The 24,141-nt window shown below is 37.2% G+C and overlaps 1 protein-coding gene across 6 annotated transcripts in view; it reads right to left on the bottom strand.

The window, feature by feature from the left end:
* The window catches only part of INPP4B (inositol polyphosphate-4-phosphatase type II B), a 752,704-nt gene that overhangs the window by 264,893 nt on the left and 463,670 nt on the right, over positions 1-24,141 (bottom strand). The window lies entirely within an intron of this gene.

Here is a 24,141-nt window from a genome sequence, read left to right as displayed (position 1 = left end):
TCCAAACCAAGGTACACAATATGACAGTTTGTACTTATATTATGTTTCAGGGACTTCAGACAATTTTACATATAAAAAAAAGAAATTTACAGCACCATGAGACTCTGTTTTTGGCTTTTTTTCACTTTCTTTAAAATAAAAAGGGAGGTAAATATGGCTAGACACTTAGTACAGGTTTTGTAATAATAGATTAGTAGCCTTCATAGGCATATCAATATTCATAAAAAGAGCTCAGAACAGAAGAGTATTAAATGCTATTCTTAAAGCAAAAGAGAAATATTTCTCAACGTCCTTGAGAAATGAATAGGAAACCTTATTAAAGGAGAAAAAGAAGAATACTTACAGTGAGGAAATTTAAGAAATAGAAAAAAAGGCAGATCATATTTGTCATCACAAAAACCCACATCAGAGTGTTCTATCATTTATGAGCTAAGGGACCTTGGGGCTAAAAAAGACATTAAAAATAATTTAATCCAGCAACTTGAAAAAGTATTTTGCAAAATAAAAAAAAATTTAATTTTTCCAGCTTTACTGAGGTATAACTGACCCATACAAATTATACATATTTAAAGTATACAGTGTGATGATTTGATATATATTGTGAAATGATTACTGCACTCGGGCTAATTAACACATCCATCACCTCATTTTGGTTACCTTTTTTGAGTGTGGTGAGAGCACTTAAGATCAACTCTTAGCAACTTTCAAGTATGCGAGACGGTAGTGTTAATTACAGTCCCCATGCTGTGCATTACATCCCCAGAACTACATCTTATAACTGCAAGTGGGTCCCCTTTGATCAACAGATCCCTGGTCTCACAATTAGCTCAGAACAAAATTAGGCCTAGGCCCAATGTTTTATTTTTCCTTTAAAAACTTATAAAATCGCAGACAAGTAGCCACAGTGAAAACTTTGAAACACGGAGACAGATTATGGGGACCATCTCAGGTGCCTCCTGAGCATCCTGTCTGATTGGATCAGCTGGGGCCATACCTTTGTTCTCTGTGTTCCTGCCCTTCAAAGCCAGGTTGTTGGATCAGCAGCATTGGGGTCCTTTAGGAGCTTGTTAGAAATGCAGAATCTTAGGTCCTGCCCCAGACTGTAAATTAGAATCTGCATTTCACAAGGTCCTCAGGTGATCCCTGAGTACATTAAGGTTTGACAAACCAAGACCGAAAGAATGCATTCTTTCAATACAGAGTGAAGTAAGTCAGAAAGAGAAAAACAAATACAGTATGCTAACACATATATATGGAATCTAAGGAGAAAAAAAAAAAAAAAAAGTTCATGAAGAACCTAGTGGCAAGACGGGAATAAAGACACAGACCTACTAGAGAATGGACTTGAGGATATGGGGAGGGGGAAGGGTAACCTGTGACAAAGTGAGAGAGTGGCATGGACATATATACACTACCAAACGTAAAATAGATAGCTAGTGGGAAGCAACCGCATAACACAGGGAGATCAGCTTGGTGCTTTGTGACCACCTAGAGGGGTGGGATAGGGAGGGTGGGATAGGGAGGGTGGGAGGGAGGGAGATGCAAGAGGGAAGAGATATGGGAACATATGTATATGTATAACTGATTCACTTTGTTATAAAGCAGAAACTAACACACCATTGTAAAGCAATTATACTCCAATAAAGATGTTAAAAAAAAAAAAAAAAATGGAGGAGAGGTTGTTAAATGACCAAATCTTTCCTCTCCATCCTTTAGTTTTCAAATTTTTTTGTAGAAATCAAGAAGACTGGAAAATAATAGTACATTTAGTTAAAATATATAAAGATATATGATGTTACATTACAATTAAGTTGTCATATATAAGAAGAGAAAAGGATTTGTACATATACACTCTAAAATTCAATAGCATAACTGTATGATCTTGTGGTTATTACAGGTACTAAATTCACCTGTTTTTTGTTTGGTTTTGTTCTGTTTTTAAACGCATACTGCATTGAGGCAGTTAGTGAGCTGCATTTAAATACAGAACGGATAAATTCTCTAGGGAGCAACGACACCTATGGCAACCGCTCCCCTGAAATCCCACTAGAAGTCTGGCCTCCTAAGACCTCCCAAGGATGATGCCTGTAACTCGGTCTGATTAATGCTCTGTCTGCTGCTTCCTGGGAAAAAATGCAGGAAAAAAAAAGTCTCTTAAGGATCCAAGAATTCCCAAAGCAGCTGGAGGAGTTATAAAAAGAAAGGCATCCGACCATTTCCATGGGAGCTTCTTCACTTCTCCCATTTTCTTTATTAATAGTAACTCAGATTAAACCTTTCAGCAGCAAAAACAAAAAATTCTAGTGAACTGGTTCCTAATGTTTGCTTGGGGTACAGGATGCTTCTCTTCTCCAGCTTCAGCTCTGGTCCTGTTCATTTTTTTAGTCCAAAATACCTTGTGTTAACTCCTCACCTCACCTATCTTACTCTTTAGAATTCAACTGTTAATAGCAGCACTGATTTTCTTCCTCATGACACCAGGTTTCTCACGTATACCTTAAAAATGGCTTTGCTTTCATATGCCAGAAGTGAAAAAATATGCAAATCTAATGGACATTTACTATATATTCACATTTTTTGTTATGCTAGTCATGTTAACTTCTCAGCCACTAAAATGCAATCTGAAATTTAAAAATAGTGCCTTCAGGGAGATCAGGGCTCAGTGCTTTGTGACCACCTAGAGGGGTGGGATAGGGAGGGTGGGAGGGAGCCGCAAGAGGGAGGAGTTATGGTGATACATGTATACATATAGTTGATTCACTTTGTTATACAGCAGAAACTAACACAACATCATAAAGCAATTATATTCCAATAAAGATGTTAAAAAAATAAATAAAAATAGTGCATTTAAATACCCTTGACAGACAGGCAGGATCAATCATCAAACTGGAGAACACGGAGAATGGAGAGTCAATTGACTTTTTAAAAGTCATTAATCTATTCTTAGCAGAAAGAAAACTGCATAATCTTATGTGTATAGTTTAATATGTACAGATTAACACCAGTGTAACCACCACCTGTGGAAGAAATGCAACTTAGCCAGTAGAAAACCTCCTTTTTGAGCCTCTTCCTCAATACAACCCCTACCTTTTCCACCAAAGATAACCATTGTCCTTTTGTAATGATTTCCGTTTTCTTCCTTAAGAGTATTACCACTAAAGAATGCATGCCTAAACAAAAAAATGTGGGCTTTCTTTTTACCTACATTTTCACTTAATATAAAATACATAAATACTTTATAAATCCCTTTGTGTTGTTTTGTTTACTCAACCATATTTTTGAGATTTATCCAAATTGTTGCATATAGCTAAGGTTCATTTATTTTCATTGCCAGATAGCAATTTATTGTATGACTATACCACAATTTATTTACCCCTATTACTCTTGATGAATATTTGGATTATTTCCCGGTATTGGCTGGAATGAACTGCTGCTGTGAAATTCTTCACGCATATTCTGGAACACACGTGCAAATCACTTTCTAGGATAATTACTCGGGAGAATTGCTGGGTCTTTCGAGATCACGTCTTTCACTGAACAAGAATGCTAAATTGTGTTTCAAAATGGTTGTAGCATTTACCTCCAACTGTATGAAAATCTCCCATCTTTATCGATACTTGAAATGATTCGATCTTTAAATTTTTGGCCAAGAGCTGATATGCAATTATATCTCAACATAGTTTTAATTAACATTTCTCTGTTTAATGAGGCTGAATCCCAAATGTTTATTGATCATTGGAATTTTCTCTTTGGTGAAGTGCTGGTCCAAATCTTTTGCCTTTTTTCCCTATAATTATTTGCCTTATTTTTATTGATTTGTAGGTGTCCTTTATAGATTTTATATATACAATGGATCTTAATCCTCTGTAATTTATAAGTGTTGTAAATGTTTCCTCCCTTCTATAACTTGTCTTTTCATGGTATCTGTTCCACCTGACTCTTTTAAATGTTCATATTTGAAAGCATTATGACAAGGTGAGGAAAAAGGAATATATAACCATACACGTCTAAAAGACATCTCAAGGATGTATCTAATATCATTATCTCCAATTTTGCATTCTGGAAGCAATGTGTCAGCACTTACATACCTGCTTTCAACTATGTCATTCTAAAGTTGCCTATGTGTCACTTTGCAAATGCTTTCAGGACTCTCCATATGTGTCTGAAACCTTCCCTGCCATAGAGACCAACACCTAGATACTGACCTATATATAACAAATACTCTAATTTTAAAAACCCAGTTCATTAAGTGCCACATGACAGACTAGCCATCCAGTTGTCCAAGGAGTTTATAAGTAAAGGCAATTTTGAAAGAAAATAACTGCCCTGCATATAGAAATCTGCTCCTTTGCCTTGACATAGGCCTTACTAATGAGTGAGTTATTTTTCCTGCCTTTCAAATTCAAAAAAGTAAGGCTCTCAAAGCCTTAAAGCCTCATAAGTACTAAGTATTTGCTATTAATTTATTCTGATTATCACAAGCCATTAAAAAAAAAACTTGCATTTCAAGATCCTAGTTTCCATGTGTTGGAATTTGTGTCAAATGTGCCAGATCCTATTTGTTCCTCCACACTTTCCCACCTTGGTCACCCGCCCCTGGGGGCGGAGCTCTGTGGAAGACATGAAGGGACTTCCTTGTCCTCTGGCTTTTAGCTGGGTTCTCATGGTGGGGACCCTGGCGGCAGGCTGGAGGGCCCAGAGGGGGAAAGGGAGGTTAGGAAATGACCTTGGCTTCCTTCCTGCGAGGTAGCTTCTGGTGGCTGTGAATGAAAAATACTGCCTACCATATCCATAAACAAAGGCTGTTGCAGCCATCAAGCCATCACATTACAGCTGTCTGGAGGGTGAGCCCCGAGGGAACTCAGGATGGAGACAGATGGGTTGCAGGGCTGCCACTGCTAAGCCCTCAACCGCAGCAGCCACCCCCGACTGTGCACCCTGAGGGGATTCAGGATGGGGAAAAGCAGGATGCTGGCCCCAGACAGTGAGCTGCATACCCAAGGAATGATTTCAGTGAGCCCAGACTCTTGCATCTTCCCATACATAGAAAAGGTTAAATTCCTTAACTTGACCTACCTGTTTTTCTTTCATGAACACTAAGCTTTTGATTCAGACTCCTGGTCTTTGTTGCAAAAGCTCCTATATATCCTGGCTCCCCCCTTGCCTCTTTGGAACAGTCTCTCAGAGGTATCTGAGATGCTGTGTCCTGGGCTTGAAGTCCTCAGAATGTCTGCCGAATAAAACATAATTCTCAACTTTTAGGTTGTGTAATTATCTTCCAGTCGACATGACCTTCTCTACTCAAGTCTCTCTTTCTATTTTTTGGAAACTGTTCCCCACCTTGTTTCTTTCAGGCCTAGGAATGATAACTGGTCTACCATTATTAAACCAGTTTACTGCACTACTCTTTGTGGTTCCACTTTGCAAATAGTCTCTTTGTAAATAAACCCTCCTGGAATTATCCTAATTTGCGAGTGCCATGTGTTTCCTATTGGGACCATGACTGACACAGACTTAATAGTCATGCTCGTGTGCAAAAAGAGAAGCAAAACAAAGCATTAAGGTACAGTCCGGCAAGTGCCGCTTTCCTGGCCTGTCTAAAGCACATAGAAGCACAAATACTCTTTTCTTTCTTTTTTTTTTTTTTTGAGTACTCTTTTCTATGGAGCTAACAGAAGAACCAAGGCACACAAAAATTATGTTGGGCCTTGGGAATATAATAAATAATGAAGAACAACAATTATTCTCCCCCTTGGAAGGATGGGTTTTTTTTTAACAGGACTAGGTTGTAGACCCCAATCATTATCTGCTAGCTAGATAGCATTCAGGGGTTTGGTGAAAAGCACTTCCCTCACACAACAATTCTTTACACCCTCTTGCTTATCTCATTCATTCTCACCTCCACATCTTGAAACTGAAAGGGGACATTATTTAGTGAAGGGAAGTGAATTATGCTTCAAGTGACCCCCATACATCCTGGCTTTGAACTTCATTCAGAGTTTGTTTTTTTTTTTTTTTCTTACTGTTTTTTTCTCTTTCCCTAAAGAAATAAGGCAGTTCCATTGAGGCTTATTTATCTATTCCCCATTGCATAGATTTCTTATTTTCTCTGCTTTGATATAATATTAAATAACAAAAATGTCTCCTCTTATTCATAGTTCATGCAAAACGAAAAAGCAATTATTAAACTGGAAAAAAAGGAACAAATTATAATTAGCTACATGAATGAATACCTCAGGATGCTACAAAGAAATATTTTTATTTCTCAGCTACAAGGCTGTCTTCTTAAGGAAAAGCCTTATTATTTATGTACTTTAGAAATGAAAGTCTCTCCATATACACACTACTGTATAGAAAATAGATAACGAATAAGGACCTACTGTATAGCATAGGGAACTCTACTCAATACTCTGTAATGACCTATATGGGAAAAGAATCTAAAAAAGAGTGGATATATGTATATGTATAACTGATTCACTTTGCTGTACAGCAGAAACTAACACAACATTGTGAATCAATAATACTTCAATAAAAATTAAAAAAAAAAAGAAATGAAAGTCTCTCAAACTAGGGTATATTTAATACCACAAAAAGCACATCAAACGGAGGAGAGATTTTCTTAACTGAAATTACTAACTGGAAATACATAAGGTGTAGTATCTGGTAAAGAGAGGAGCAGAGGGGGGCCTTTTCCCACCTGTTCACCTATAGGGAAGGCAGTCTAAATTCCACTGGAAAAAGTCAGGAAGGCTTAGTTTGAGGATCCCTTATTTCCCAACTTCCTAGATGCTGTAGCAGGTAGCAGAGGCAACAGTGGATAGGAGAGGGAGCCACTATATGAGTAAGAATCTTCCCCTTCCTTAAAAACACGACCCCATGTGGGGTCCTTCTCTCTATCCTGCCAGTGAGGAGGGGCCTTGGGCTCTATGCTTCCTGTCTGTTAGCCATCAGTGCGACTAAACAGGAAGTGATCTGAAGGCTCCCTAAAGCAGGCATCAAATCATGGAGGAATGTTTTCTAGTAGGTCTTTAAATACCATCTGGAGAGGAAAAAAGAACTGCAGCTCTTTTGTTTTCTCATCTCCAGTCCTAAAAATTACCAAGACAGCTAAAAATTCACAGTCACAACCTCACACTTAAAGGAACTTAAAGTGCAGTTCATAATGCATTTGCCATTATTTTACTGGAGCTTCTGATGATAAAATTTAAGTTACACTTTTTAAACAGAAAAACACTCTACAGGTTCTACTATGCTTACTAGTGAATATATAAATACACTTATTTGACTGGAAAAGCCACTTTCATCTCTCCCTTGACCTCACTGATTACTTTTTGAAAGCAACAATTGCTCTCTTTAAGTCAATGCTATTTGGTACCTAATTCAACACTACATTTATTATATCTAAACAGATGTGATAAAACATACACATATTTTATTTTAAGGAGTAGATCAGGATTAAGAATGTCCCCAAATGTAGAAATTACATCACTTAAGTTATACTTTATACAAGTAACTGAAGTATATGCAGACAACAATCTTATACAGTTGTGTTTTATTTCTTTTGGATCCTATGTAGATGGGAAAATATAGTAGTAATGCATGGACATTTAAGTCAATAACATCTAGCTCTGAATCCCAGTAGCTGTGTGACCTTGGTTAATTTACTTAATGTGGCAGACAGACCTCAGGGTGCCTCTCATGGTCCCGGCTCCCTGGTGTTCCTGTCCTTTATAATCCCCTTACCTTGAGAGGAGACAAGACCTGTGACTTGCTTTTAATCTAGAATGTGGCAAAGGTGATAGAATGTCACTGTTAAGATTGTTATATTACGTGGCAGAGGTGATAAGATGTCATCTTGTGATTATATTACATTACATACAACACTTTTTTATCAGACTGTAAGATAATAAATATGTATCATTTGAAGGTGCTAAATTTGTGATAATTTGTCATACACGTTTCTAATCATCAGATTCCTTACATGTAAAATACAAATGATAGAACCTCCCAGAGTAGCTATGAGCATTAAACGCAATTCTGTTTTCAACACATACTCCCAGGACCTGGCTCACGGAAAGCTCTTAAAAATCGGTAGTAACATTATTACTCCTAGTGTCCTAGAAAATTAAATCTCACAAGAGTGAATATAAAAAAAGGCCTTAGGAAGAGGTGAGTTCTACTAATGTTAATAGTGAAGATGCAATCAAATAGAGTACTGATTAACCAAGAACTTGACAAATTTAATTTTATTACATCCAATGTCTGGAAGTGTACTAAATAAAATTGAGAAACGGAAGAAATTGATCTTGAGTACCCTCCCTTTATCCTTTCAACCCTCCCTACCTTCTTCCCACCTCTCTCAGTTCTTAGGTACTTGATTTCTCTTAGTAGCTGTGTATGCTGAGAATCAAGGAATCTAGTTTAAGGTAGGGATGCTTATAATAGCTTAAGCTGCACGAAAAACACAATTGCCTCTTCTGCAAAATATAAGAATTATCGCATATTTGCAAAAGGAGTTTTGCCAACTCCTTTTGCAAATTAAAATTACAGGGAAATGTTTATAAGAATGTGAACATTTTCGTAATATAGAACAATTTCAAAACAGACTCCATGCATTTTATATAGAAAAATTTTGCCGGAAAAGCATTCGTGTTTCTTAATAGCAGTCCGAAGTATCTTGCTTACTGCCTTGATCTCTGACGCTAAGCTTTATTTACTACTTTCATTTTGATTTCAGATCATTTTAATTACCAATAAAAAGCAAGCACCAACATGGAATGGATTTTTACTTATGTGGATGCTTTTAAAGCTGGAATAGTTAGTGGCCTCATTCCAAAGGTTCTAAAAACAATTTTATAAGTGAACACTGTCATAAAAAATTTGGATAAAAACCTGTTATTAGTGGAGAAATGTGAAGCAAAGAGTGCCTAGAGCTTTAAACGTGTCAAATACAAACCAACATCATTACCTTAAAAGTGTAAAATTTCATTCATCCCTCAGTTTCATTAGAAGAAAAACCATCAGTAAGAACATGACAGATTTCATTTCTATGGTGTCAGCTCAAACATCTGAATTAGAAAAAATTTAAATACTAGCAGCATAAAAGCCTATAGGAAACAATTTTGTGATCTCAGTTTATTCCTATTGAATAAACAGGATGTCTTCCAATATAACCAAACAGGTGTCACCGAAATTGATATCCTAACTAGTAAATTAACCAGGGATCTCAAGAACTGAGTAGACTATACAGCCCATTCTAAGGGATGTATTTAATATTATGTAGTGACAAAGATATTGATATTCTAGAGATGAAGGGATAGACAGATATAGGACATTTATTTAATGGATTATATGAATATCCTTTGCTTCTGAGTTCACATAAATCCCTATACCTGTGAGGGCTTAAAAGATACCTGAAAGTTTATAATAAATCAAACTAATATTGGCCTTTGACTAAACTGGGGAATTGGATCTTTGCCTGTTTTTTTAAAATATGAATTCCACGATCAGAGCTCCTAGCTGATTGGACAGAATAATGACTAACAGCTCCAAACCATCCCAAATGCCTTTTATTTACCCTATATTCTGATTTATCTCCTCATCAACTGGAATGCTGATGAAGTTCAATAGTTAGTTATTAGTGACAGCTTAGCCACAAATTAATTGTGAATTTGGTCAAACCACTTAATCTCTTTGACCCTTTGTTTGTCTCTAGTAAAAGAGAGGAACCATTTCCTTTACCCTTTTCCTTTGTTTAGGGCTCAGAAGCAATAATACATGTGAAAACACATTGAAAACAGTAAGGCACTAGACAAATTTAACACAAAATTACTATAAATATTAATACTACATTTCTGGCCCTAGATAGCTCATTGAGTATCACATTTGCTAAGTAATAAGCTGCAACTTAATAACATTTGTTAACAGTGAGATTTCCTGTACTTCCAAGATGTCACCATTTAGCCATTTTTAATATTGAGTGTACTCTGCTTATCTTTCTAATAATGCCTATAAATTAGTTTTAATCCATTCACATTCTCTAAAATAACCCCTTATTTGCGAAGAATAGCATTCTTTTAAAGAGAAATAACCACAGAAATAAGAAAAAAAACTTTGCTGGTGGAAAAGAGAACATTATTCTCCTTAACAGTGAGATACTCTAGCCAGATCCAGACTGCAAAAAAGGGAAGCTAAGGGGGAGGGAAAGTATATATATATATATTTACAAAATTTTACATAATGTATATTTTATATAAACAGCTTTATAGGCCCATTACCCAAGCTACAAGGTTTATTAGCAACTCAAAGGATAGCATCATAATGGGAAATGTAGATGTAGCAAGTTTTCCTATTTCCATCATGCCTGTTCCCGAGTAGCTCAAGTAGCTCTGCACAATCATACAACTTCTACAAGGTATAAATTTACATGAATGGAAAAAAATATCAGACAGAGCAAGAACATCTACTACTTTTCCAGTAACACACTCATTAGTCATCCAAGAAACAAGGACATAGCTTTGTTTGACAATATGATAAATGCTCATATCACTTAAGATGTTGATAGTTTTTCTTTAAAATATAAAGATGTAAAATAATCCTCAATTTCCACTTTTTTGACATTTTGTGTCATTCCGTTAGTATGCAACAATATTTTCTCTAGGTGGAGTATTTAAAATTAAACATTGTTCTCTTGTTGTCTATTATGTCATTTGATTTGTATATAAGTGCTTTATAAGCATTCCTTAAATTATTCTAAGCTAACTGCTTGGTCCCGCTTATTTCTATGAAGTCTTAAATTCACAACTTTATAATATTTAAGTGCACCTAACTCACTTATATTTGGGGAAATATGCACAATAAAAAAATCTTTATGGAGGCATCTATGCATTGCAGAGTCATAACATTAATCTTTAATAGAGGAAGAGATGCTATATAGCAGCAGATGTATTATACTTATAACTAATTAGAGTCTAGTACAAGACACACTGCGGGTGACAGATCTCTAGAAAAAGAAGCCATTTTTTGATAAGAAGGATCAAAATTCACTGTCATAGAATTATTTCCTGATTTAAACAAAAAGCCAGAGCAGGGGGAAATATTGTTGGAAAATAAAGCATTTGAAAAACAGGGACAAGAAAAAAGATTTAGAGAACAATGTACACCATACATTCATAGAGGTGTGACAGGAGCCTTCCAAATGCCAGGAGTGGATAAAGGGATGTGGTTACATCACTCAATGTGCATGGCCTTTTGGACCAGGAATGGTACACATGTTTACTTGGTGGGACATTGAAATATAAATCACAGCCATATCTGAGCAGAGGTAGATAATTCATTTAATTCAAGTCTCACTTAAATTGTCTGGTTCCCATGAATTCTGGTGGTCTTCGTAGGAAAACAGTCACAGTGATTCACACTTGACTTAATATAACGATGACCAAAAGAACCAGAATAATCAAAAGAAATGGCTTATGTTGCCATAGATTTAGGGCTTATAATTGTCCATTCTCCCTACGATTGCTAATATTTCACCTTCTTAGTGTATACCTAGCTTAGGAAGGGGACCTTTGAATAAATGGCTTCTAGATCTTTCTTTTTCTATTGGGCAAAGTGGTTATCGTCTCAGTTGTCCACCTCAGTTTGCTAATGTAAACATACAGTTGCGACTAAGTCATGCAGGTACGGTCACAACAAGGAGGAAATGGGATTGTAGAAATGAACACACAGCAGTAGCTCTGATTTATCAGACAACATTATCATCATCTTATGTGGTGCTGAGCTAGGCACGTAATTCAAATAGACATGGTCTCTGCAGCTTAGGAATTTATGAACTAAAACGTAAATAGCACACTCTTGTTCCTTTCCAACAAGTGAACGTAGATCTGCCCTGTGGGCTTCCTAATTAAATCCAATCATTAGAATTCTAAGACAAACTGGTCATTAGCTTTATTCCATTTCACTTTTCTTCTTTTTGACTCTTGCCCTCTATTACTCCATAATTTAAGGAGGCTTTGGGAACAAGAAGGCTTATAGAAGGAATCAAAAAGGCAAATATCCTCAAACATTAAATAGCATGAAACAGTAGAAGCCAAAATGAGACTAGAAAAAAGTGACATATTGATGAAGTGGAAAAGGATAAAAGTCTCTTTCATAAGCCAAATTAGCACCCAAATAAACAAAGGAGGTAAGAGATAGTATCTGGATGAACAGTGATAATCAAAAAGTGTAAATTAAGGCCAAGAACAGAAAAGGACTCAAGAATATACAAAATAACAATAAATCATAAAACAATAAAAGAGGGCTTGGGAGCTCTTTAGCAAAATAAATTTCCCTAAATGGAATTATGGCTCTAGCAACTCAGCAAAAAATACCAAATTAAGACAAACATTAAGTAATTCAAGCCTACACTATCTAAATGATTGAAACATTTGGTTTAAATTGGAATCTTTCAATACTTTTTAACATAAAGGTGCAATGTTGAGTAGCAGTAGCATAAAAGTGCTGAATAATGACATTTTAAGAGGCAGAGCAAGTTCCACAAATGGAGACCTCTCTACTTGAAAGGACACAAAAGGTGGTTCCTGGTAGTGCCAACCACACAGTCATGGACCAGGTTCAGTTTCATGACCAATCCAGATGGAATAGGTAAAGATACCAGGCTTAATTAAATTCTATAGTTGCTTTAATTTTCATTTCCCTTTGTGTAGCTATAGCCCCAGTCCTCCCTTATAAGAATGTTGAAGCAACCTCTCTGTAAACTAGTGTGTGATCTTGAAATGCCTAGATCCTTAAAATGGGAAGAAAAAATGAGTTATGATTTTTTTATTTCATAACGTTTAATGCCATTCCATTGTAAGTTCATATGGTACATAATGTATTTTTCAAATTAAGTCAATGGGTACTTACATTTAAACTAAATGATGGATGTCACTTTAATTTCAACTTCAAAAGATATTCAACAAATATCTATTGAATATTTACCACGTGCCAGCCACCAGGACAAATATTTTTCACCTAACAGCTTACTAGGGATGACGTAAGGAGAGTCTTAGAGAGTCAGGGCTAGTGTGTATTAGTTTTTCAGATGAAAGTGCTAAATACATTCTAATTACCTGATTATTATTTGGCCAGTGGTCTGAGGGGAAAGTACAGCCCTTATCATTGTGAAGCACTAGCAGTATTGCATCGTGGCTGACACACAGAATGAAAGCTGGAGCAAGCCAAATCAATATTGGTTTGAGCACCAGCCTCAGGGGTCAAAAAATTTCACAGTGAAATTAATTTATTCATCCTTAGCTGAATTAGCAACGATGTTATTATTTTCATTTAACTTTCAAATTGGAAAGATCAAAATGAAAAATATTAGCATTCAATAAAAACATTATTAAAAATAATCCATGAATTAAAATATCTGAGCAAATCATTTCTATGTGACATTTCTCCTGAGACCTCCCTGATATCAGACTATAAAAGACTGAAAATGAAATATGAAAGCATTTATGAGACGGGGAGAGAGTGCACTAGGAGAATATTTTTTTCTAGATTTAGGTCCATGTCTGTGAGCAGAGGTGGTTCAGAAAAGGGGACAATCTCCTATAAAGAGTAGCAAGGGTCACCGTACTCCCACTAGGAGGTTAAATATTCCCATCCTAAGTCACAACAAAATTTCCTGATACCATGAAGGAAAGAGAGGAGGAATCAGGGAACTATAATTGTCCAAAACATGACAGAACATCTCAATCTGACAATCTGCTGTATGATTATAAAACAAAATCATAGCTTCATTATGTGGCTGCATACGTATCCACACATTTTGACAAAGTGCACGTCAATAACAAAGATAAACTATGAGTTCCATCCTGTGAATAATATTCTTCCATCCTGAAGCCCTTGCTTATGATGTAGGGGTGGGGCAGGGCAAGGGGATTAGATCTGAGGAGGGGGCATTGTAAATAGCCCCATCCCAACCCTGCTCCTGCAAACAGGTCACTGAGGAGCCTTTGTTTCCATTAGCTTCTAAGTCAATCGTTCCATCATTACCTTGATAGGCAATAAGAAATGGGTTGACTTTTGCCATTTTAATGAAGTTAAGGCATTCGCTATCCAGTCACTTCTGTGTTTGCACCTGCTTAAGGAGAATCTTTTATTTCCGGACTATTTTACCTTAGAGGAAGAATCACTCACCAATCATTTGTGGACACAAATCCAGTTAATTCTGGAGCTCCAGTAACAGCCACCTGCCCTGCCTTCTAATTCTATTTCAACACAGATGATCAAGGAAGCCCTCGAAATCATCAGCATGTGGGAAGCCTTTTCTCTCTTCTCTTTTTTTCATCCTTACAGTTGACAAATGCAAGTCTGGGACATAAGGAAATAAGAGAACCTCTTTCTTAATATGAGTTTGGCGACACACTAATCTCAAATAACATAGCTCCAGGATGGCAAACTAGAAGTGGGCAATGATTGTCTAAAATATCCCTAGTGAAGGATTTGAAGGAAGAGTCCTTCCTTCTATACCAACAGAAGGTTAGCAAAGCAAAGCCTTCTCTGTCTTAAGAATTCCCCATGTCAGTTTCAGTGACTGCCTACTCCCAAGGGCTGTTCTACAGGCAGGAAGAAGAGTGATTTCATGCACTTCACAGCCAGCTCAGTGCAGGGAGCTGGAGGGCGCTGCTCTTGGGAAGCTGATGTTACAGCTCAGCCTTGCCAGCATCAATGAGGAACACAGAGCACATGTCATTTTCCTTGTGTTTTTACACTCCTTTGGATTTTTTGTTTCTCTTCCAGATTTCCACCATATTTGGCTCTTTATTAGCTATTGCTACATACACTGTCTGGTAGCCAAGATCGTTATGGCGATAGCCTTTATTTATAATCTGAGTTAAACTAACTTGGGTCAATTACCAGTATTATATCTTAATTTAGATAGAAACTTTGACATCACAGAAGATAGCCCCTTCTCAACATACCTCTTTTTATTTCCCCTCAGAGAATAAGAGCATCTCATATACAGTGATGAAAGAAACATTTGTGGATCACTTTCCAAATGAGGGGAAAAAAGAAAGATGACATAAAAGGGATGCTATTGTTCTTATTGCCTGTTGAACTGTCTTTGTAAGTTATGTTCTTAGGAAGAAAGATCTACTTTCTTACAGTAGTTTAGCACTAAATGGTCCTCTAAGAGAATGAAAGTCAAACTACTCTCTTAGCAAATAACTTAAAACCAGAGAATGATTTAGACACAAGGAGAATCTCATGGATCAGCTTTTCCATCTTCTTGTAAAGACATAAGAATATTACATTTCATTGAAAATATAAAATATAGGGCTTTTTTTCAACATCAATAATTCATAACAATAAAATACTGTATAAAGATTTATTATGTAGCCACAAAACACTCTTTGAAGTGGAACATTTTGTGAGACAAAAAGGAAAAACAGTAATCACTCTACCTGAATGTAATATCAAGAATTGTCCTCTATAAAATTCACATCTTTAGATCCCCTACCCTCACCTCCATGGAATCAAGGAATGACACATTGCTTCTTTATTTTTTAGCTATAGTTTAAAAATAGACAAACCAAGAATTTTATGCTCGAATAATTTCAGATCTTCCTGAAACCAATACTGTCAGAGAAGTTGTAAAAAAAAAAAGCCATCATCATTACTATCTGACCAGAATATCTGTTTATTCTCTTCAATGTAAGACAGAAATAAAAGTTATTCTTTTGTTAAGATACCCAATGCACTCTAAAAATAATCTTGCTCTAGGACACAGACTGTTATCACCACAATCAATGCTATTTTTTATGCTCTTACATACAACAAGCCATAGAAAGAAAATTATCTTGAGATGTGAGCCTGAAGAACTTGGATTGTAAGTTGCTTTCCACTATTGAACAGCCTACTCTTGGTGCAAAGAAAAGGGAACCCTCCTACACTGTTGGTGGGAATGTAAATTGGTATAGCCACTATGGAAAACAGTATGGAGGTTCCTTAAAAAAATAAAAATAGTTACCATATGATCCTGCAATCCCACTCCTGGACATATATCTGAAGAAAACTCTGATTCAAAAAGATACATGCACCCCAATGTTCACAGCAGCACTATTTACTATAGCCAAGACATGGAAGCAGTCTAAATGTTCATCAATAGATGAATGGATAAAGAAGATATGGTAAATATATACAATGGAATATTACTCAGCCATAAAAAAGAATGAAATAATGCCATTTGCAACAATGTGGATGGACCCAGAGATTATCGTCTTAAGTGAATTAAGTCAGAAACAGAAAGACAAATGCCATGTGATATCACTTATATGTGCAACCTAAAGTATGATGCAAATAAACGTATTTACAAAACAGAAACAGACTCAAAGACATAGAAGATAAATTTTTGATTACCAAAGGGGAAAGGGGGTAGAGGAGGGGTAAATTAGGAGTTTGGGATTAGCAGATACAAACTACTATATATAAAATAGGAAAACAACAAGGTCCCACTGTATAGCACAGGGAACTATATTTAATATCCTATAATAAACCATAATGGAAAAGAATATAAAAAAATATATATATATATATGTATAACTGAATCACTTTGTTGTACACCAGAAATTAACACAACATTGTACATCAACTATATGTCAATTTAAAAACTAAAAAAAAAAAACAAACCCAAAAACCAGCTTACTCTCTTAGCCTTTCTCTAAGTGTTTAGGTATATGTTATGTCAAGTACAGAAGGTATGCCCTTGCTTTATTTAAGCAAAATAATAAAAGTGGAATCATCATTGTCACATTCTGTGTTCCATAATTGCTGTCCATGTTTCAATTGCCTCTTCCCTAAGATAATGTGAAGATAAATCAGAGCACGTAATGAACAACATTCAACATCGTCCTTCTTGGTGACCATTCTTCCAAGTGTTTTTTTTTTTGGCAAAACAAACAAAATACCAAAACCTAAATCAGTTTCTCTTACATATCATCCATACTAACATAATTCAAATTCTTACCCCACTTCCCCTTACCCTAGATTTACCTCATTCTGTATTAATTTTCTAATTCTTACTTTATTATAGCAGAATAAGCTTATTATTCATAAGCCATTGAGCCTCAAACATAAGAGGCCCACATGTGGTGTAAATATCGATACTAAGTACCCTATTATTGGTAAGATATTTGAACAACATGGAAGTCATTTAAGAATATCTAAGGCACTATTATTTTTCAAGATTTAAAAGAGCTGAAATGTAAATGATTATAAAATTCTACCTTTACATTGTGAAATTATAACCCATATCTGTACCTTAATTTTCAAGGCAGTTTTACATGCAACTGTGCCATGATTAACTCTCAGCTCCAAATCCACTGTCAACACTCTGCCTTCTGATGCTGAAGCTGAGACTCTCAAAACCCTGTTTCTGCTTTCCCAACTGGCTCTCTGTTTGCCTTTATTACCAGGTAGTACTAGACGGAGTCTGAGAAAACTAGAGGAGGGATACACATCTGCACCCCAGGCCCAGCTGTTCCTTGCTATAGCGCAAGCCAAAACCAGTTTGCAATAGTTCCAACATCTGCAGCCCAATTGCACCCCTCTCAGAGATACCCCACTAGCCTGCCCTCTGCAGAGTAGGGCTCAGGCTACAAGGCTTTTTGCCCAAGCTCATCCACATCAATAAATTTTAGCTCCACTGGTCCTTTCCTCCAAGGTTCTAAGTTTTTACCATTTCAAACTCTTCCCTTTGTTCCTCCAGCTCTAGAGGTGAAAGCTACCTCTTGTAGTTGCCATCTTTGTGATAATCTTATCTCATTAAAAATATTATGCCTACTTATATTCAATATCTGTGTTCAAATAACTGGTGTGGTTTCTGTCTCCTGAGTGAGCCCTGATCCATTCAACAGCCCTATGGGGGCAGTTAGAGCAAGCCTTACTGCCCCCATTTCACAAATGTCCACAAAATAACATTTTAACCCTGGGAAAAGAACACCTGGGACTTGAGCTCCAATCTTGGCACTATTTTCACAGAAACTGCTTCTATGTGTAAACTGAATAAAGTACTTCTCCTAGGTACTCCACATGTGCAATAAAACACATAGGTAAAAATATCTAAGGTTGCCCAGATGAACATGGCTATTTAAAGTCAGATCTTTTGGACAAGGCCCCAAGTTAATTTTTACATGAAAATTCTTCAATTTCAATCCATTCTAATAATTTTGAGAGTTTGAGTTAAGATGTATTCTTATTCCTGTAGTGTAATAAACAGTCAAGATCCATGACATTTGAGGCCACTGAAGAATGTCAAAACCATACCTGTGAGCTCATTCTTTCCTATACAGTTTTAAAAGTGGGATTTAAAAAGCAAAAGCAAGATATGAAATAAAACGTAGCTTTCGGGATTACATTTGTTTGCTGCCAGGTATTCTATAAATATGAAAATGGATCTTAGAAGCTGCTGTTTAAAATGAAAAGTAATGAATATTTCCTGATGGGATGTTCAGCAAGCTTTTCTCGACCTGGACTTCCTTACTTTTTTTTAGCCAAATAGTGTGTTTTTTCCCTCCTGTCTGCTCGGTGGATGTGTTTCCAAAGGCTGCTTTGTGTTCCTGAAAATTACAGGAATTCCTTTACCATACAACTGGAGGCCCTGGCAGCAAAAGCTAATCAAGTTGAAGAAAGCACCACAAATGCTTCCCAAATGGCCTTCTTCCACAATTGGCAGCATTAAGACAGCAAGAAAAGTGAAAACAGAAGCTAAAAAAACAAATACACCTAAAGACTAAAGACGCAGACGTAGAGAATGGACTTGAGGACACAGGGAGGGGGAAGGGTAAGCTGGGACGAAGTGAGAGAGTGGCATGGACTTATAAATACTACCAAATGTAAAATAGCTAGTGGGAAGCAGCCGCATAGCACAGGGAGATCAGCTCGGTGCTTTGTGACCACCTAGAGGGGTGGGATAGGGAGGGTGGGAGGGAGACGCAAGAGCGAGGGGATATGGGGATATATGTATATGTACAGCTGATTCACCTTGCTATAAAGCAGAAACTAACGCACCACTGTAAAGCAATTATACTCCAATAAAGATGTTAAAAAAACAAACAAACAAATACACCAACTTTTATTCTTCCTCCCTCATTTTTTCTAGATCCTCAGGACTGAAACACAGGGAAAAAAAACCAGATTAAAAGTACAATCACATCTGCAGTACCTACACTATATAAAAAATACATATCCTGTATGATATGAAAATGAAATTTTTACTCGTAAAGTATGTATAGAGAGACAGATGCGTATAGATGTTATTTTTCAACACTAGAAAATATTCCCAAGCCATATGTTCCTACGTTTCACCAGGAAGTTAACAAATTCACCTGTTAATTTAATAGGATAGGACCCTTTTGGTGGCTTATGACAGATCACTCACAGAGAACATAGTAAGAAATGAGAAAATGAAAGAAACCTTCCCACCTCTCTTAATTACTGTCTATTAATTGAACACCTGTGAAAGAGCAGCCCCCCCATTTTTAGAGCCCCAACAGGATCAGGATTTGCCATGGAGAAACTAATGTTGAATGGCAGCATCTGTTTGCCTCTGCTTGTTGCTGGATACAGCCTGCTGCACGACAGGCAGCATCCTACCACCGTGATGTGTCAAATGGTCCCTGGGGACTTTAGTTGATGACATGTGGCCTATTCAGTTATGAAGAGAGTAGCTTAGCAATAGAGGGTGGCATTTCCCAGCTCACTACTCAGATAACTACACCCCTATTCAACTTGACTTTGGAGATTATCTGATACTTTGGATCACAGAACCCGAACGTGCTACCCACCCAGCACATGTTAAAAGGTGAGGTCATCTAATGTAATTTTTTTAGATGTCCATCATAAAATAAATGATGTCTATGACTCCAACCTTTAACTCATGAGATACACCCGTGGATATTCTACCTTCGCTCTGTTAACATCTGTTAAGATAATGAATAGAGATCAAGCTGATATATTCATTAGGGAATTGTTAAGACTGAAAACACAGGGATCCCTACAATGCAGTGCTTTTAAAGTTGCATGTATAAATGTTAGCCTCTAGGGGGAACTCCAGGATCCTCGCCTTAATTTTCCTAAAGGCTAAATTAGAAGAAAGGAGAAATCTCCATTTCACTAAGAAAAAATGATCTGCCTGGTCAGCGTCCAGGACACTGATTGCACCATGTCTTGTAGGAATGGAGTTTTCAGAGGGTTAAAAGTCAGCATAAAGGATTACTTCTCTCATAATGCTATTTATTTCTTCTACATGGAAAACAAGCTAAATCACTGCCTTGACAAACTCCTCTCTCTCTTTTTGTGCCTATATAGATAGTAATATATCTAAATATCTATACATATACACACCCACAATGCATACACACATATGCATATCCAAATACACCCAGGATTCTCTGATTACTGCCTTTGTTCAGCCATCCATGTCCATGTTTGGGGGAACAAATATTGTGCAAGTTATATTTGGCATTGCTGATGCACTGGTCATAATATCACAGCACCCTAGAGCTTCCTCTGATTTCTAACAGTATGCAGCAGTAGTATAGAGTGTTTATTTTTAGACTGCACGGAATGCCGTTAACTAGTTTTGTGACTCTGGGCACGTCCCTTTGTTCTATGAGTTCCACTTTCCTCACTAAATGGTTTCTAGAGTGCCTTCTGGCTCCAGTATTCTATGCATTTTATATCTTCATCAATTTCTTTCCAATGCTAAGAGCAATTATGTTCAATGACTATTGGCAGTCTAAGTCATTTCTCCACTGGGTGATTTCACGTAATGCCACTCGGGGTCATGGAGCAAAACCCAATACATCCAGTGAGCACAAAGAACTCGCATCAACTCTATATGACCAGTGGGCTGAAGAGACATGGAGCACAGCAGCCCACCCGAAACCAACCTAAACAGACAAATCCCAACAGCAAACTCACAATCTGCCTTTAGTCAAGCATTCTGGGTATCGTGTGTGGCGAAATTTTCTTAGAGCATTGGGTCATGAGCTCAGCAAACGTGTACACTGACTCTCACACCTAAAAATTCAATGGAATGCACAGACACATTGCATAAATCATCTTCCAGCAGCTTTTTCTTCCTGTAACTATGTGGCAGTTCAGAAGAGGTTTGGATGAGCACAGCTTATCTATATGAAGAAGGCACGAGGTTTTCACAGGAAAGGCATAGTAGAAGGATTCCTGCCCCTCCATATAGTTGGAGCTCCCACACACTTCTATTTTGTATCTTTTATCTGGCATGGATGCTCAAGGAATAAATTGGCCAGAACAATTTAGGTAGAGAACAAAGAAGAACATTAGAATCATGAATTCTAATTCTTCCGGAGAATCCAACTATCAAAACGAGCTGGTATTTCAGAAAATAGAGCAAAAAGATCTTAGACGCATTTAATGCAATGCTCTCACTTTACATTTAGGAAACTGTAACTCAGAGAGGTCCAATCCTTCATTGGGATGATCTTTATTCGGGGTTTACCTTAGATGCTATTATGTGAATAGGAAATTTTGTTTGTGCACACTCCAGAGTCAGAGAATCAAGCTAAATACACCGAATTCACATAAGTTTATTGTATCACTTACCTATTACTGCATAGCACCCAGCTCAATACTTAGTGACTTTACCCCAGTGATGTATCATTCCATGTGATTCTGTTAGCGGACTGGGCAGTTTTGTTCACCTCATCTGGCCTCACTCAGGGGGGGGTGACCCAGTCAGCCAGTGGCTTGGCTGGGGCTGGATGCTTTAAATGATCCCAAGGCCTGGGGGCTTGGCTAGAATGGCTGGAAAAGCTGTAACATCCGTGACTCTCTCTCTATGAAACCTTTCATCTGGATTTTTTACACGCTGTTGGAAGTATCCCAAGAGGGCAAAAGTAGACGTCGTAAGGCCAATAGAAATAGAGGTTCAGAAGTCCCATTTTGCCATTTCTGTTGAATTGTACAGGTCAAAGTAAATCACAAAGACAGGCCAGACTCAAAGGGTGGGAAAATAGACTCTGCCTCTTTTTGGAGGAGCTGCAAAGAATCTGTGTGTGTGTGTGTGTGTGTGTGTGTGTGTGTGTGTGTGTGTGTATACATATAATCTACCACATCCAGAAAGAAGAAAGAAGTCAGGAGGTTAAATAAGAGGCAGATATGATTTCCTTTGTTTTCAACAGAGTATCTCCTTAGGGACAAAGGTGATGTGAGAGGTCACTGATTTATGCTTTCAGGTCATCCATTATTTTGAATACTAACAAATAGATACTATGCCATTGCTATGCTTTTATACAATGTCTACATCATAACTGGCACCCACTAAACACCCCGTCATAACAATGGGGACAGAGGAGGGACAGGCAGGTTTGAGAGAAACTAAACTAGATTTTGTCAGTTTATTTATTAAGCACATATTCTTATCTACTATGAAAAGTCATGAGCTTTTCAGCTGAGGAAAACAATTACTTTTTTGCACCGAGATTCTTTATATAACAACACAAAGGAGAGTCACAAGTTACCAGTTTCTGGCAAGACTAAGACATCCAAGGCAGGCAGCGTGTACCAAGCAAACTTTGAGAAGCAGTTCAGTATATCAGAACATGGGGCTAATGAAGTCAAAGCTTTGATCCTCAGACAGGCCAATTAATCCCACAGAGAGAAACCTTTCTTTTCATATGTAAGGATAGCCTTGATCACTCTTCTTCCTATGGAATTCTTTCCTAACCTCAGGAGAAATGGACAGTATGATTTAATAAGATGCATATTTTGTTTAAATGTCACATATTTGGATAGATGCTATAGGGCTACAAAAATAAAAACTATGTAATTTTATTCTTCCAGAATTTTAAAGATTGTTACCAAAACAAATAAGACTATTCAAACAATTAGTTTGCAGTGTACAAAATGATACAGTGATGAAGAGGAGGTACAAATGACAATCCAAATTCAAAAGAGGAAGATATGTTAGGGGATCTTTAAAAATGTACAAAGATGGTGATATTTGCACTATACTTTTACAGACACAGAGAGGAAGGCATTCTAGATAGAAGACAGAGGGGAGTATTAATTAAACAAAAGTGAATGATCTACCTCTGTAAGAATGTAGGGTCTAAAAAGAGAAAATTCATGGGACAAGAGTATGTATGTAGCTCAAGAGTCAGATTATAAAGAATTTACCTTGCTTTAGAAGGTAATGAAGAGCTACCAGAATAAAATAACCAGAGTGGTATTTTTAGGAGGATTATTCTGGCAGCAATGAATGTAGCTGATTACAGAGGAAATGAGTGGTTAGGGAGAGAGGTTAAGTATTACTACAGTAAACTACACGAGAATACTAAAGTCCAGGACCTTGAGGAAAAAAGATCAAAAGCACCAAAGCACAGTTTACATTTGTAAGGAGATGGCTGATCTACCTTTCTTAGAGACAGAGGTCAAGTAAGGAAGGAATATAAATCTTATATAAAGGTTTGAAATGAAGAGGAGAAAATGTGAGCAAGACATGGATAAGGTCAGTATTTTCAGTTATCTAGATTCTAGCTTCTAGAGAATGATGTTTTGCTTTGTCAGGGCACTTGATGGGTCTGGAAACTTCACCGTGATCCGTGCATTGCGGCACTGACAAGGCAGGAGAACAAAAGCAAACAGCAGTGAAGGAGCAGTGAAGATGAGATACATGACTGTAGGAGAATCAGCTCAGCATGATTTTGCAAATTTCTCCAGCCATACTCAGTAGTCCAGGGAGATGAAAGGAACTGAACAATGGGAATCATCCAAGCTGGGAACCAGGATGAATCAAGTGAAGATGGTGAGAGAATCTAGGGTACTCTAGATTCGTTGCTGAGGACATTTTTGAAAACTCATTTTATGGTTCCGGCTGAGAAAGGAGACAGGAGAAGGCAGATCGAGAGGGGCGCACAGACAAAGAGAGTGGGATGGAAGTGCAGTGGATCCTGGTCAGCAGAAGCCAAAGACCAGGCTCTGTAGGCACCATGAGGAGCCGGGAGGACAAAGGGTGCTTTTGAGTTACTGGAGTTCCACACAATCCATCACCTCTCTTGTTGGAGCAAGGGATAGGGGCACACCCAGGCACTCTAGCCTCCTCTTTCTCTCCAG

Source organism: Eubalaena glacialis, chromosome 5 (genome assembly GCF_028564815.1).
Source record: "Eubalaena glacialis isolate mEubGla1 chromosome 5, mEubGla1.1.hap2.+ XY, whole genome shotgun sequence".
Lineage (NCBI taxonomy): Eukaryota > Metazoa > Chordata > Mammalia > Artiodactyla > Balaenidae > Eubalaena > Eubalaena glacialis.
This window is presented reverse-complemented; position numbering and strand designations above follow the sequence as displayed.